Below are 12652 nucleotides of genomic sequence, written 5' to 3' on the forward strand. Positions count from 1 at the left end.
TCGTTACTTTAAAGCTATTCACAGGCCCTTTACCAAACGTGCAAGCACATTCTTGAATTGAAAGTTGGGGGAGAATCGAGTGTGCAACGTATGTACATGTAAAAGCGCTTTGGCTCTCGTTGATTCAATATAGCAGCTAATATAGCGAAATGGCTTTATAGGGGGTAATCGTTCGCAAGTAAGATACAGTCGGAGAGAAAGACGGAACGTGAGACAGCTCGCTGTTAATTGGCACGCTTTGAGTGTTCCTTCAACATATAAAGAAAGAGGCGAAAGAGTCAGAGAAAGATAAAGAAAACGAAGGACTATGAACCACATTACAAAAAGAACTTCCTTTTTCCGGCCAATGGAAAAGATCGCCGTGTACCTTAAGTGGGTTTGCCATGGACTTGAGATCCGAGGCTCAGTCGTTAACGAATAGGGAGAGGATACACGTTAGCCAGGTAGATATGACAAAAAGAAGAAGAAGTAGAAGAAGAAGAAAAGGAGAAGACAAAAAGAAAAAGTAAAAGGAAGAAAGGAAGGAAGGAAAGAAGGAAGGAAGGAAGGAAGGAAGGAAGGAAGGAAGGAAGAAAGGAAAGAGGGAGGGAGAGAATTCAAAGTGGAGATAAAAATGAGGGGAGATGATAAAAATGAAAGAAGAGGAAAATGGCTGAGTTGAGGACAGGTGGAGAGAATGCAGTCGCTATCTTTCTCTTTCTTTCTTAGAATTTCGATCTCTGCCTCGTTTAAACTTACTTTACTCGCGGCCCTGTTGCTGCTGCCAAAATCTTTTGCGAGCTCCAGTGTTTTTTTTCTTAGAGAACTACGTCTCTACACTACGGTTTCTACACTACGCCGGCGTCTGTTATGTGGTGTCGTACATTGTACATTGTGCATCGACGATTGAGTCTACGAGATGGCATGAAGAGATAGATAGATAGAGAGAGAGAGAGAGAGAGAGAGAGAGAGAGAGAGAGAGCCACGACTAGAATTTGGTAGCAAAAAGAATATTTACGAGAGATGTTGTTTGTTTATCAACGCTTTGTTCAATCATATCATTTTCAATTTCATAAAGTTTACGAGCAGCCATATTGACATTCAAATTTAACAATAAAATACAGTTATTCACAATGCAATAAAGACCTGAATGAAATTTAAAGATTCGCATTTATCGTTTGTTTTATAGATAAAGGAATTTCATTCGGAGAGCTTAAAACATTGAGTGTACTAGAAAAATTGTCTTCGTAAAAAAAAATGAGGCCTTTGCTTTGGGGATATTTTTTACTTACTAAAGTTGAATATCATATGCTTCAATTTTGTCTAATACTATGTCGAACTTATTCAACGTTCGACGAATATTTTATTTATACGATATTCGTATTACCGAATCTAATTATAAACTTTAAAGTTCTGTCAACTTCTCTCGCGAATAGTCATCAACAATTTCTTAAACAATTCTCAAAGAAAACAATAATTCATTATACATTCTCTCTAAATACTATATATTTTTCATTTATAATAATCAATGCAGTATTTACTAATTATAGTATAATATATATATATAGATATATTTGAGAATAGTTTTGTAGGAAAAGAAAGGGAAGGGACATTAAAATAAAAGAAATTGATAAGGGTGGAGGAAAGTATGAAATAAATAGTGTAAACAAATTTAAAAAAAAAAAAAAAAAAAAAAACCGTTAAAAACGACGAAATAGCGTATGAAAATTGGAAGGAGAGAAGTGGTAAAGGTAGTTAGTTGGAAACGGACGAGAAAGCCGGACAAAGAGAAAAAAAAAAGTATAAAGCCCGTGCTTTCTTTTATTACAAAAAAGCAGAGTTAGGAAAAGATGTCAGTCGAATTTCTATGGACTGCTATTTAAAATGGAGAAATTATGAGGGACTTGAGCTTTAAACGGTATTTTCAAACGAAAGAGATTATAGAACTCTAAGCGCAGACTACCTAAAACGTCTGAAAATCTTTTAAGATGTTGCAGCCTGTTTTTTCTTTATTCTGCAGGGTAAAAGGAGTAGTGGATTGAAATGCTATTTACTCAATAGCTTTTTACTTGGAATTTTCTCACACGGAGCTTTTTGAGGCCGAGCGAGGTAGAAAATTGAAACTAATTTGGTTAGTTTACTTTGTTTTAATGCATGAAATTTAACTTTTATAAAACCGATTCCTTTTCACTTTGGAGCTGAATTTATTATGTTTCGTTGTACAATGGTGACGAGCAATTACGTACATCGAGCGAAAGCCCATGTTTACTCTAATTTACTTAGCCAACTCGTCATATTCATTATTAATAAAATGAAATTCAAGGCATTTTATAGTTGGGCTAAAAGTGGGCTATTAACTTGAAACTTAAGCTTTAAACAGAGAGCTTTATTTTTACTTAATAGATTGAACGACTCGCTAAAAAATTCTACCAGTTAAGGATTCCATTACATTCCGAACGTAATTACTTGAATCGTTAAAATTTAATTATCAAAGTTCTCGTTTTACCTCACTCTCTGCATATCACTTTTTCGTCCCTTTTTAACCATATATTTGTAATGAAATAGGGATGGTACGGATGGAAAATTAAAAATCATTTTAAGCACTTTCCTTTCTACGCCCTGTATGCTCAAAATTATAAGATAACCTCGCAGTTGCGAAAAAAGGGTAATAAATATTTATGAGCTATTTAATTTTCTCACGAGAGAGAAAAGCAAAGTACCTCTTCGTTTTATCCAATTCGTAAAGCTCGTTCACTATTCATCTATCGAACTGTATTACGTACTTGATAAGAGTTCACCACGCTCTTGTGTCTTCTTTCAGCAGACAAATGTACAATGGAAAACAATAATACCCGGCGACCACAAACTTTTCAAATTATCTTTATTTTCTTTTTTTTTTCTTTTTTTTTCTTTTTTTTTTTTTTCTTTTTCCTTTTTTTTCCCCGCACTTTCTAATCGCCCGACATCATAAAACTTTACGTACTAACTAGTACTAACTTCGGCTCGAGATTTTAATTCTCATCCTCTTTTAGTGCACCGTTATCTCCTCCCCCCATCCACGCGTCGATCATTAATTGACCGGTCAATGAAGAGGCTCGCGACAAACGTTAAAAAACTTCTCCAGCAATAAGAAGTCCGTATCCCATCGGGGATGTGACATCCCTAATATTACTCACATAAGCTCTCCAATTGCAAAATAATAATTAGTCACATTCACTAGCGCTTAACAATATATGCTTATCATTGTATTCACATAAATTAATCGCCGGCACATTGCGTATAATATTGAAGCTAAACACGCCGTCCGTTACTCTTCCATCCAAGTTGCACGTGCACATTCATTGATTCTTATTGAAAATGTCTCGATTCGCAATGCGATCTACAATTCATCGAGGCCAAATCGAGCATTCGCCTCCACGACGAAATGACTGACAACACGGCCCAAATTAACAACTCGATTAGTGCTCGATCGACGCGATCTTAATCATCTAATTCCTGATCCACCCATCAATTCCCCACTAAACTGCCGCTCGCGATTCCCGATACGATTTTACTTCGGCACCCACGCGACTTACCCATCCACCCAAGCCGCCCATCTATTAAACAGTCGCTCCAAACATTTGAAGCAGCCACACGAGAGAACAAGGACTTGTCAACGCTCAGGTAATCAGCTAACACCAACGGAAAGTCCTTCGAGCCCCGTGACTTTCACCAACGCCAAAATAACAACCACCCGACGCACCTACGTTCAATTACGTAATAACCGACACTCCTGCAAGCGAGCTGCGATCTCGGGCGCTAAACGACAACGAGGATAAATTCGCGGGAGAGCGCCGCTCGATCGCGAGTAGTAGACGTACAAGAGCGGAGATGTCTCTCGCGGCTCGCCGGCAACTACCGGCTCTCGACAATCCGGCCTCGGTGCCTCCTCTCGGCCTCCCGCCCCTCAATCGCCCGCCCTCCCACCACCGCCACATTCTCCGCCACCTTCTTCTCCGTCCTCCTCCTCCGTCCGCCACCTCATCCTCCTCATACTTCCTCCTCCTCATCCCTCCACCTCATCCTTCCGCCTCCTCATCCCTCCAACTCATCCCTCCAACTCATCCCACCAACTCATCCCTCCTACTCATCCTCCAACACCGTCCTCCAACACCGCCCTCTGCCGCCACCACCTCTTCCACCTTCTCCTCCTCCACCACTGCTGCTGCCGCCACCGCCGACGTCGCACCACCACCGCCACCACCAACGCCGCTACCGCCACCGCCACCACCGCCGTCGCCGTCGCCGTCGTCGTAGTTCCTCTTACCGGCCGAATCCAGCCCCCCGCCGCCGACGCCGCCGACGCCGCCGCCGTCACGAAGTAGTTGTTGCGCAATGCGCGCGCGCACGCACACTGAACGTGCCTCGTCGAGTCAGCCCGTCTCTGTCGCCGACGACGCCGATCCCGCGACGATGCCATTCATCCCTCAAATGGGTACCTGCGAACGGCCGAGAAAGGGAGAATGGTAACGTCACGTATACCTAGGCATTGTACATTGGCATTGCTGCGGATGCTCCTTGAGAGTTTCTCGTATAACTGTAACTACACCCCCACCCATCCCCCTTATTTCTCGCGATTCCATTACTACTCCATTCGTTCGCCGCAGCCGTCGCGCGCTTTCCTACTTACGCGTGCATCATTCTCCATCTACATGCGCGTTTGCGCAATTATATTCGCATAGCCATGCAACAATACACCTCGATGTACCGCGACTTTCGCACTCCTAGCTCGCGTACTCGAATTCGTTTATTTATACTTACATATTGAAAAATTCGTACCTGTCAAGCCCATATAAATGTATATTCCTCCTTGGATAAAACAAACTACGTCCCGTTGCGCAAAAACATTCACTCCTTCGCTCAGCTTATTATTATAAGTTTTGTTATTTGACAAAATCGCGATAAAACTTGCTGTTCTGGAAAATATTGTCTATGAGTTTGGCTAGTCGATAGGCGAAGCGAGGATTTATCCAAGTTTAAATAGTTTTCACTCGACAAAGAAGTGATGTACGGCCTCTTGTCGATTGCGCCAAAAGCGCGATAATTTAATAGTTTATCGAAAAACTTTGTAATTGTAAATTGCGTAAATAAAACGTCTGCTTGACTTTGGAAAAAAGTCTACGACGTCTTTACGTTTATTTGTACGTGTATTGCGAAAAACTTGAAACATAGTTTTATGGTAATGCGCATGTAAAAGCAAACAAAATTTGATTGAAATAATGAGGAGAAATATTTAAATGAAGCATTCATTTTAATTGAGAGCTACTAATCGAAACTAAATAACTATATCTTTATCAATATTTATCACTTTTCCGATTCTTAATCTATGCATCTAATAATGCATTACGCTTGAATTGTCACAAGTGAATGCACAACGCGATGGCATGAAATTGACAATTCACAATTTTCGGTCACACTCGCTTATCAATTCGAATCATTTGTTTGATCAATTGTTAATTTGAATGTCGCGTGTTGGCTTGAGGATTGAGGATAAATAATCTAGTTGTATCAGGATTATTACCTTAAATTATCCATATTGACCGTGCAACAGTATTGCAAAACAACGCCCTGTGTTACATATTTAAACCTAACCTGGCCAGGATTATCCAACTCATGTAAAATTCGCTTGATTTTGACCATTCGTTATTTACTAATTAAACGCCTCCCTTACCTCATATGTAGCCGCCGCAGATTTATAAACGCAAGACAATCTCGTAGATGACTGGCTGCATTGGAATCGGAAAACCTGCCGAGGATTAGCGGACCTACGCGACCCCTACGTGCACATTACGTCGAAATATTAAATCTCAAGGGAGAAAAACAATTGCCCGAGTCTATATGACTCTGACTCCACATTTACATCGTCCACAATGTCCAAATCGTCGGTGCTTAACGCCAAGTCATTTTCCTTGCGCCTTTTGCCCTACCTCAGCGTACCCCACTTCTCAGCTCCAGCAGGCGCAATGCCCGACACATAGGGAAATTGCAGCTCGGTGCGAGAAACGAGTTCCGTGGCGCGTTATGTGCGGGAGATAAGTTCGCGAACATAGCAACGACGCTTATCGAGCCATCGAGATCAAATTCTCAGGAGCGAAGAAGCGACCTAGCATTAGCAAACTTTGAGCGAAGGAGAATTGGCGAGTGGGAATTGGTCGAGGGTACCGGGGCTTCGCGCGCGGAGGATCGCTCCAGGTGCTGAGACAGCAAGCTGAATGAATCATGAGGACGTATGAAGCATGCGAGAGACCTCATGCATATTCGAAGAGATTTTTTCGCGGAGGCCTCAAGAGCTATGAGGATTTTGACACCCGCGGTCTGTCAAATGCGTACCGAGAGGTGCGCCGACACCCCTTCCCCTCTCCCAATCCTTCCCGTCGCCCTTCCCCGTGCACCGTTCACGGTGGGAGCAATATTTTTCAAACGTCATTATCGGTTTGCCTTTGTTTTTATTATTGTCATTTCATTCCTTTTTTTTTATTTTAAATTTTCTATATATTTGTTCTCTTTTGTTTCTTTTTTAACTTGTTTTTTTGTTTTTTTTGTTTTTTTGTTATATTTTTGTTTTTTTTTTTGTTATATTTTTGTTTTATTTTTGTTATATTTTTGTTTTATTTTTGTTATATTTTTGTTTTATTTTTGTTATATTTTTGTTTTATTTTTGTTATATTTTTGTTTTATTTTTGTTATATTTTTGTTTTATTTTTGTTATATTTTTGTTTTATTTTTGTTATATTTTTGTTTTATTTTTGTTATATTTTTGTTTTATTTTTGTTATATTTTTGTTTTATTTTTGTTATATTTTTGTTTTATTTTTGTTATATTTTTGTTTTATTTTTGTTATATTTTTGTTTTATTTTTGTTATATTTTTGTTTTATTTTTGTTATATTTTTGTTTTATTTTTGTTATATTTTTGTTTTATTTTTGTTATATTTTTGTTTTATTTTTGTTATATTTTTGTTTTATTTTTGTTATATTTTTGTTTTATTTTTGTTATATTTTTGTTTTATTTTTGTTATATTTTTGTTTTATTTTTGTTATATTTTTGTTTTATTTTTGTTATATTTTTGTTTTATTTTTGTTATATTTTTGTTTTATTTTTTTTTTTTTTGTTTTTTTTTTTGTTTTTAAATATACATTTTCGCCATACAGTCGGCTGGATTTTATTCGCCGACACACACTCTTGGCCTTCTTGATTTATTTTTCATTCTTTTGAAATCGCTCGCTCCGCAATAATTGACACAACACAGGAAAATAAGGTATTAAATTGGTAAAAGTGTGAAGTAAAATAGAACGTACGAATTAATCATCAAATAATAGATTTATATGACAGAAAAATATAAACTAATTTCAATCGAAATCTAATTTAGGTTAATTGAAATGTTAGCCAGTCTGAAAGGTATAATAATTTAATTCGGTAAATTCAAAGTAATGCAAATTTTCGGTATTTAATGGTAGACTAATCTTATTTTCTATAAGCTTAAATAGCACTTTCAAAAAAATCAGAACAATAAACGCAAAATCTTTGTTCCTCCGCGCAATTTTCATGTAGGCTATGAATTTATATATACCAAACCCAACGTATAAGTATTGGTTGAAAATTTAGTAAAAATAATCTTAAAATAATTAATCGACGTATAAATAATAGTTATAAATAGGTGAATAATAGTTGCGTTATAAACTGTGTAAATAATAATAATAATAATAATCGTTGCTGAATAGACGTCAGTTGTGTTAATTGAGAGTGCAAATTTTGATCAAATTAATTGTTATTTAATTCGTAAAAGTTTATTTATTTAACATTTTTAATAAAAGTATTATTTATAAAAAATATGTTTTGAATTTTAATCTATCAAAAGTATCAAATTTAATTTTCATTTTCATTATCAATCTGTTGTAAAATACACAACGACGAATGATTTACGCTCACATTTAATCGCTAAAAGATTATTTAATAAAGAGTTTTCAGCGCGTTTTTATTAAAAATAATACATATATATACATATATTAGTGCAATATACGTACATATATATATATATTTCCTAAAAATCTCATCGAAACACAATCAAATCAATAGAATGCTTTGCTTAGGATCCCATACGATAACATTGTACGTTTTCTGAAAACGAGTTTGTTTTTCAGCATAAAACAAAATCAATTTTCTCGATAACCAATGCAGGACCTTCCTTCCTCCTCCCCCCCCCCATCCCCATCCCCTCATAACTCCACTCCTTCCAATCCTTCGAAAACCGAATGCCCCGAAACGCGTATACTTTCTAACAAAAAGGAAACAAAAACTGGCAATAGCAGTCATTAAATTAAGGAAATCCGGTGTTGAGAATCAGAAAGCAACAGAGATAGAGATAGAGAGATAAAGATAAAGATAGAAAGAGAGGAAGAGATACAAATAGAGAGATATACAGAGAGAGAGAGAGAGAGAGAGAGAGATACAGAGAGAGAGAAATATACAGAAAGAGAGAGAGAGAGAGAGAGAGAGAGAGAGAGAGAGAACACGGAGAATTGATGAATCCCTGACCTAAATAAAAATTTATGAATCCGCATGGCATAAAGGATATCAGACTCTAGGAAAAATGGACGAAAGCGCAAGTAGAGCTCGGGCTGATCGTGTCTAGCCATAAGTAGCGATCTTAGATAGGAAAGAGTAGAAACGGTATAAGCATACACTATGCTTACACAAGATCTTACTTGACGTGAGAGACGAAAAAGCTTCTCTATATATGAATACATGTACACAAATATGCATGCATCTAAAAGTCCGTGTGAGTAGAGAGAAATGAAGATTGCCAAAAGGTTACCGCAATACTTACGCTGATATGTATTTGTAGAGTACAAATTTCTACCGGATTTTAGCAAGCGTACACATGCGCATGTGTAAATGCATGGGTGAGTGGTTAAGTGTATATGCGTATACAAATGGATGGTGGAGTTATAGCGAGTGTGCTTGAGTGGGTTGGAAGGGTATGAATGTATGTTAACGCGAATATATACGGGATGGAAAAAGATATCAACGAGTTTAACCAATAACTGTTTATCTTCAAGTACGGAGTGTTGCTCGATCAATGAAAGAAAAACATTGTTTATCGTAGTAAAGAAATAAAAAGCATTGAATAAACATGAAGGATTTAGCTACTATCGTGACTTTTCTGAGTCAGTAAATTACAGGATTCGACCCTGTGACGAAAAAGATAAATAAATTATGTAATTACGGATGGATTGAAATTTCATTCAATGCAACGTTAACGATTATAATAGACTAAAACTCAAATTATTATCATAAAAATACAAATTGCAAGCACAATACGAAGAAAAGTTTTATATTAGAAAAGTACATATTTATATTTCTTATTAAAATTCTCTTTATCTAAATTTTCATTTAAAATTTTAAAAATATCAATACTTATGAGCAACTTAATCCAACTCCAATATAAACATTGTAAGAAGTATAGAAGATTTTCATACGCATTGTATAATTGTAAAATTTATCTATAATTCTAAAATATATTAATTTCATACTGATTGAATATTGTCAGAACTAATGAATTATATCATTCGAATTTCTATGAATGCAAATAGAATAGGAAATAAAAGATTTACTATAAAAACTTGAGATAAAAATATTATATTAAAATGGATATTATAGTTAGAAAATAAATACGAATTCCAGATACATTGAATACTGAATATAAAAGAAAATATTTTATAGAGATATAACTAATATATAGGCATAATTTGTATTTGAGATATATTTATGAAAAAAAAAACATTTTATTCAAACAATTTAATTTTATTATTTAATAAATTATATTCCATTACCATATACTTAGCAATAACTATTGTTTAAAAATATAAATATCAATATTGTTAAAAACTTCATTAAATATTAAAAAATTGAATGATGATCATAACTTATTCTAAAAAGGTCGTAAAATTATTATAAAATAAGTTAATTAGGAAATAAGTTAAAAATATTAATTTCTTATTAAAGAAAGCCAAGAAAATTTTTATTGTGTATCTAATTATATTTGTTTAATGTGCAACAACAAAATTAACTATATTTAGTACCATATTACGTATATACAGTATAATAAGCGTCGATGCATACTTATGTTTATCTTTCCGTGCATATTCCTGCGTATGTAAATGTTATTTTTATATGCGTGTATTTGCGTGTGCGCGCGCGCGTGTGTGTGTGTGTGTGTGTGCATGCGTGTGTGTGTGTGTGTATTAATGTGTACGCATATAAATACAAATGATATGTTTATTTACTTAGTAAAAATGATTATTCAAAAACTTGTTAAAAGATACTTTACACTGAAAATAAACAAATTTCAAATCAAATTTTAGAGGCCATAAAATATCCCTTTTAATATTTACCAATGAATCAAGATATTTTAATAAAGTTTAGGATACCGTATATTCTTACATGAGTGATATCGATAAAATACTAATTTTATATCCTTTCAACTTGTTTTATAAATAAAATTGTCTTTTTGTTAAACAAAGGTGAAAAAGGTATCATAATTTATTTAGAACCTCGTAAATACGTATTCAAAATTAAAATTATGAAAATACAATTAAGAAGTATAAAATGTTTTCTGTTTATGTTTTTGATAATGCAATAACTATGATTAACTTTTTATTTTAAAATAAATTATAAAAAAACATGTCATATGATGAAGATAGTTTGTTTATGAAATCTCAATATTTTCAATGGCAAAATTAATCATATTAAGAAAATAAATATGTTCTACTATCGCTTTTTCCATTCTTTTCGTTGCTTTAAGGATTTTATACATGAATTTTAAGTTTACGATTTTTAATTGGTAATAATAAAAATTGATATTACTTAAAAAACTATTAGAAAATATGAATAATATTATAGTTGGTTTTTTTTTATATACATGTGTGATAAATTATACATTTATCGGTACACTGTTCCACACTTCGTATAAGATCCACATTTAAAAGTACTTTACACCCGCGCGCCCGCGTCCACACACACACACACACACACACACTCTCTCTCTCTCTCTCTCTCTCTCTCTCTCTCTCTGTATGTGTGAGTGTATAGATATATAAATTATTTGCAAAAATGCTTATATTTTTTTTTTTTTTTTTTTTAAATCTATTATTAATATTTTGCAATGACGGAAATAGTGATACTTGATAAATATATTTGCTGAGCAATGATCGTAAAACTCAATTGGATTTATGAAAAATTCTAATACAATTAAGGAAATATAAAAAGTATGAGAAAAACGTATACTTAAGAAATCTGGGTTTATGCTCGTAAACATAAGATACTTAACAGTTTTATAGTCTAGGAGAGGAAAAGTACACTGACATAGCACAGTGAATAGTGACAGACAGTGCTCGAGAATTTGCCCGTCATTTCGATAATCCAATTTTTATGCAGTTGCAAAGATTCCAATTACCGTTTAAGTAAGTATCTATACTATCTGAGAAGTTCTTAGACTTGAATATGACAGATGAATTACATCGAGTGAATTCATATGTAACAACTTGTAAAAACTTGTAAATATTAAAAAGTAAAAAATACTCTAGAAAAATTTTACATATTATAAATGGAATTTTAATGTGTTATTTTTTAAACATTAATATACCCCTTGTTTATTTTATATTTCTTATTTGACGATTTGTATGGTAGGAGTATTATTCAAGAAGAAAAACAACGTAAGTAATATAAAAAAATATTTTAATTACGTTCTTTTTTAATGAAAATTTGATGATAAAATAGTATTAAAGGACAATTTTGAAAAATTGTATCAATAATAATGATTATTATCAATAATATGCTATATTGATTTAATCATTAATCATTGTAATAATGGTAATAAGTAAATATAATAAGACAACATTATTTATAACATTGCATTGGTGAGATTTAGCTTTGACACTCATTTGTCCTCCTTCAATTTCGTGCATAAGCACAAGCCCAAGTGACATTTGCGCGTTGAGGGAGCCACATCTCTGAGGAAGAGGATGGCGAAGTACATACGGGAATAGATTGGAGCGCATTCGAAGCATCAGTGGATAGTAAAGAGGAGAATCAAAGTCTTTCAACTTTCGAGATAACCAGTCCTCTCTTTGACCTCCAGCGGAGAAGCTGTTTCCACGTACGAGCAAGCTTGTCTCTACGGACAATCGTCCTTTTCAGGATAACCAGCAGGTCGCCTAATCTCACCGATTCAAGGTGGACAAGAGAAGCCGGTCATATTAAAATATCGATGGATCAGAACATTTTTTTAAACCATCTCTACCGCCTCGAACATTTGATCGAGCCGTATATGACAAATACGATAGATGTGTAAAGTATAGCGAAACAAGATTGCTAAACTTAATGGCTAAATGTAAAGGAAGCATAAAAGGTATTTAAAGTTTATTTTCTATTATCATTAAAACAATATAATATGTATATATTTAAATATTTTATAGCATATATTGTAACATTGATGTTTGTACAATTTATTATTTATGTTTTATGCTGTTTTATTTCATTTCACTTCCTTTGATTTTCCACCATCATCATTTCAGCCTCACTGTAAAGTAGATAAGCAAATCATTAAAGTATTCATATATTCAGTTCCATATATC

General features: G+C 34.3%; 1 protein-coding gene across 1 annotated transcript in view; it reads right to left on the reverse strand.

Moving 5' to 3' along the window:
* Window positions 1–2871, reverse strand: part of LOC105365392 (uncharacterized) — a 317257-nt gene extending 314386 nt beyond the window's left edge. The window contains exon 1 of the mRNA XM_011503534.1: window positions 2700–2871. The gene's annotated coding sequence lies outside the window, so the exon portion shown is untranslated. The remainder of the gene's footprint in view (window positions 1–2699) is intronic.
* Window positions 2872–12652: the final 9781 nt, after the last annotated feature.

This window comes from Ceratosolen solmsi, unplaced genomic scaffold (genome assembly GCF_000503995.2).
Source record: "Ceratosolen solmsi marchali unplaced genomic scaffold, CerSol_1.0 scaffold33, whole genome shotgun sequence".
Classification (NCBI taxonomy): domain Eukaryota; kingdom Metazoa; phylum Arthropoda; class Insecta; order Hymenoptera; family Agaonidae; genus Ceratosolen; species Ceratosolen solmsi.